Source organism: Lathyrus oleraceus, chromosome 3 (genome assembly GCF_024323335.1).
Source record: "Lathyrus oleraceus cultivar Zhongwan6 chromosome 3, CAAS_Psat_ZW6_1.0, whole genome shotgun sequence".
Taxonomy (NCBI): Eukaryota; Viridiplantae; Streptophyta; class Magnoliopsida; order Fabales; family Fabaceae; genus Lathyrus; species Lathyrus oleraceus.
This window is the reverse complement of record NC_066581.1, coordinates 68,278,408-68,283,467: the sequence shown is the minus strand read 5'-3', so window position 1 is coordinate 68,283,467 and position 5,060 is coordinate 68,278,408. Positions and strand designations below refer to the sequence as shown.

Genomic DNA, 5,060 nt, shown 5'->3' with positions numbered 1-5,060 from the left:
ACTTATTAGATCAGTTTATTTCATAGAAAATGTCAAATTTTATTGTCTAAAGGGGGATTGCAAAAGTATATTTCTATATTTTGTTGCAAAAATGCATCTCCTAGAATTAATTTATGTCGAAACGAGGATGAGAATCACTTGGAACGCGTCCAGAAATATACTTCCAAATATTTAAAGTAATTTTGAATTTTTATAGTGTATTGGGAACCCACTAAAATGAAAGTATTGGCTGCACCAAAAATCATTTTATCATGTTTTAGGCCAGACAAAACCTGCAATTAGAAAGACTCAATAGTCGTAAAACTTAAAATTATTTTTTTTAAATAATATTTACTAAAATAAAGAGAATATAGAAAAATCCAGAATGGGACTAACAAATGGAAAAGAAGAAGAAAAAAAAAAGCCTATCGAAGCAATATATTTTAAGAGATCAATTAAAAAAATCAACACTCATTAAAAAATTATTGACAAGTTCAAATGCTTAACCACAAACATTTTTTTGTTTAGAAATCTTAAATATTCCAGTTTCATTCAATTAATTAAACATTTTACATTATATACATGTATACAAGTAGGTCATTTGTTAAAGACATAATCCTCGTGGGTGAATAACAAAGGAATGAAAATCCTAATTTTGCCTCTAAATATATTACAGGCAAATGAACTGCTTGCTTTTCCATTCACGAAAAGGGTATTAGCCCACGATTAATTGTTTAGTAGTGTAATAGTAGCCACTAAACATGGAGTACATTGATCCATAATTTCATTCTGAAAATATACACATTGAAGAACAAATGCAGCAAATGTAATCATCATCGCTGAATTTCGCATCAGAAAAACCACATTGACATTGCTCTGCTGAATATCCGATTGTTTGTTTTATAGCTAATAATAATATGTTGTGTATGTAAAAGCTTTCAGTGATTTAATTGACCACACAGATCAATGAGTGAAACAAAGACTTTAGGTCATACATGGAAAAAAATTGCAAATGTATATTAAACCTAGGTAAGTTTGTTCTTTTTCAAAGACAAATGAAACAATACATGCAAGTGCAGGTAAAATTCTAAACAGGGTAACCACATCGAAACATCTCAAATCATAATCTCTAACTCATCTGAACTTCATGCAGGACATGACTAACAATATCTATGCCTGAAACACAAATAACAATGAAATTAGTTTAGTATACATCTGAAATCTGTCAACTTATAATTAAAATTGTGGAGTTCATGAAAACAATTTTCTGTATTAACCTTGTTTGCGATGTTGTTTGAGAGCCAGTCAAGTCCTTCATAAAGTCCTTCACCAGAGGTAGCACATGTGCTCTGGATATACCTGCAAGAATAGACCATATAGATGTCAATGGATAGGGTAAAAACAGGGAGAGAGGAATTTAAGGAGACAAGCAAACAACAGTTTATAGAATTCAGATTACCAGTGACGCTGACGAAGTGAATGAAGTCCAAGCTTATCGGTTATTTCAGCAGCGTTCATAGCATTTGGAAGATCTTGTTTGTTTGCAAAAACTAGAAGCACAGCATCTCTCAACTCATCCTGAGAATATTATAACCATACAAAATAAATTAGAAAATCAAGCTATAAGAAATAAGTCTTAGTCTCTTTAATGAGCCAATTTCTCATATTCATTCATTGAGGATATATTTACTACCTCGTTTAACATCCTGTGCAGCTCATCCCTAGCTTCCACAACACGATCTCGGTCATTGCTATCAACCACAAAAATAAGCCCTTGCGTATTTTGGAAGTAATGTCTCCACAGAGGACGAATCTAGTAAGAAAAGCATGTCAATAGTCACAATGGTTTTTAAATAATTCAGATAAAAATAAAGAGCTAGAGGTCAAAAGTAAGATGATTCAAGCCAAATAGCCAATCCATGTTAGCAATAGGCTGAGACTAGCTACAGTATTGAACCCAGGCAATATTCATTAACAAAAGAGTAGAAAATGCCTAGGTAAAATTTGTTCAGGATTAAATGTTGCCATGCATTTAGTGTAAACATTAAAACTTCCCCAATTTTAGCAAATCATGTGATGTCACTAGTATTAATAACTGATAATCACTACACTAGATCAAAACTAAGCACTATGGTTTATAAAATTGATAAATGTACAAACAGACTGTACAATTCTATTTGAATAAACATCAATCATTGCACAATCAATCACAAGCATCTCCAAACAAGGTGTGCATCTTGGCTCATACATTATTGCAATGGAGAGGTGTAAAGAGTACATTCTCGTATGTTTGGAAACAGCTTAACAAAAAAAATTTGAAAAATAATCACTTTTTTTTCTTTCCCTTTAAAAAAAAAACCTAAGAAAACAAAGCAACAAGAAAATATTGTTTCACAACCTAGGACTACCAATCATGGGATTAAGATTTTCTCCAAAACTAGAAATGAAACAGACAGCAAGCAAGGCTTAAGAACCCAAATAGTTCTCTAAATGTGAAATACGAGTGAAATGAGAAATAGGATGATGGTGATCTAGTGGGTACAATGTCTGTGAATAATGCAGTTGCAAGGGGCATCCATAATTGGCCCAAGAAACAACTCAAAAGGCCTATTATTTAGGAGTACAACTATTAGATGATTCGTAGGGAGCTCTGGTCTACTCCCTGCATTGCTCAGGGAGTGAGTCGGCTGGCATCAATTATAGAGCTGTTTTCTGTTATATACTGAACAATGGATTTTGTGGTAGAACACGACTGCATGAAACATCTTCTGTTTTTTGTTGCTACTGGCCTAGTGGCCAACACATCCTCAAACAAACACAAAATTGGAGGGGAAATAAGGTTACTACCCGAGTTTGAACCCAGAATTTCATATAAAACGTGGACTATTCTTTTCTTGTTACGACTATTTCTATAACTTCATTTTTTTATCAGAGATCTCTGGTCTTACCCCTATAATCCTTAACTTCTCATTTATTTCATCCCTATCAGTGAAACCCATCAATCAAAACAGAGTAGCCATATGAATGATCATATCATAAATTCAAGGAAACATCAGTATTTCCTTTTGACACCGAGACATAGGCTATACACCAAAATACACACACATTATATATAGAAATATAGAAATACCTTGTCCTGGCCTCCAACATCCCAGACAGTAAAACTGATGTTCTTATATTCAACAGTTTCCACATTGAACCCTACACAATATACAATATGATGTAAATTATCAAAATTTGCACTCAATTTTAATCTCTTCACAAAATATATTGAAAAGAACAACATTGACATGATCTCAGAATGCTCTCTCTATTATCATTATTGCTGTTTATATAAAGGGATTGTAATGTAAAACTCACCGATGGTGGGAATGGTGGTGACAATTTCTCCAAGTTTGAGCTTGTAGAGAATGGTGGTCTTACCAGCCGCATCGAGACCCACCATAAGTATCCTCATCTCCTTCTTCGCAAACAACCGGCTAAAAAGCTTCGTGAATGACAACCCCATTTTCAACTATCCTGAATCAATTTCAATTTTCAAACACAAACGTCAACCCTAATTTCAATGCAATGCTAAAAAACGGAAAGAGAATCAAAATATGAAGATTGGATCAACGGATCGAGCAAGGGAAAGATCAAATCGTAAACTATGATTCAGATCGAGAAATCGGAATGATGAAACATGGAAAATGAGTAGATCGATATAGCGTTTTGATTTTGGAAAACTGGGAAATGGAAAAAAACTTGCCTTTGAGATTTGAGAAAGATATTTTTGTTGTGAAATGAAGACGAGATCTCTTTTCCTCTTCTACGAGTGGTTTGTTTTGGTGTTTGTAAAATAGAATAGTGAGATTTATATATACCATGTTTGTTTGAATCACAATTTTTATCTTTGAAAAAAAAATAAAAATATGAATTTTCATTTTAAATTTTTTAAAAAATAATAATAATTAGCACTACAAACATAATTGTAAAAGCTGTGTTATTTTCATAATTTTATTTTTTTAAGAACTATATTTTAATTATAAATTTCTATTTTTTTAAAGTAATAGATGTGATAATCAATCAGTACAACTAATATTTTAGGTCTTCGGATTCTAAATTTATTTTCAAAAATATTCCTTTAATTTTTACATTTTCATGTTTGATTTCAAGACCATGGAATCAAACAAAGTTGTTCAAGAGATAGGTTTAGTTCTTCGGTCAACATTGTCACTACTTTAAAGTTTTTTTGCCTTTAACATTTTTGTGATCTTAATTGGTAGAACGAACATTGAAGCGGATGGAATTGTGAACCTTCATTGTTGTAAAATAGGTTTTGACAACATATGTTTAATAATGTCGAAATGAGAATAGACAAAAATATTTGTTGGTTTTATATAATATTTCAATTTCGTACAAGATAAGTATAAACATAGACACAATTTCTCTATTGACCTATATCTAATTTCTGCATCATTTAAAACTCGACCAAAGTAATAAATGATCATTTCGACACCATCATCATCCTCTTGTGCTAACATACCGCCTATTATTGAATTAGATGCAAAAATATATAACTTCATAAATTTATTCCTCTCAGAAGGTAACAATATAGGAGGACTCGACATGTACATCTTAATCTCCTCAAAGACTTCTTTTGTTTTGGCTCTCATCTGAATAATTCTTCTTTTTTTAAGCGTAACCAAGACGAAAAAACTTTTGTCTTGCCACTTAAATTCGAAATGAACCTCCTTAAAAAATTTATCCTCCTAAGAAAAGATTAGAGTTGATTCTTATTTGATGAATGTTTTGTATTGAATATAGTCTTTATTTTATTCTGATTTATTTCTATGCCTTTCTTGTGAACTAGAAAGCCCGAAAAATCACCTGCATGAACACGAAAAGCAAATTTTAATGGATTCATTTTAAGTCCATGTCTCCTCATCGTTTCAAAGGATTGTCTAAGGTGGTCTAAGTGACCATTTTTCAACGAGGATTTAATGATCATATCATCAATGTATACCTGCATAAAGGTCTCGATGAAATCATGAAACAAATGAGTCATCGTCCTTTGGTATGTCGCATCAGCATTCTTTAGG

At 32.0% G+C, this 5,060-nt stretch overlaps 1 pseudogene; it reads right to left on the bottom strand.

Annotated features, from left to right (window-relative positions):
- Nucleotides 1-823: 823 nt before the first annotated feature.
- Nucleotides 824-3,841, bottom strand: LOC127132586 (ADP-ribosylation factor-like; annotated as a pseudogene).
- Nucleotides 3,842-5,060: the final 1,219 nt, after the last annotated feature.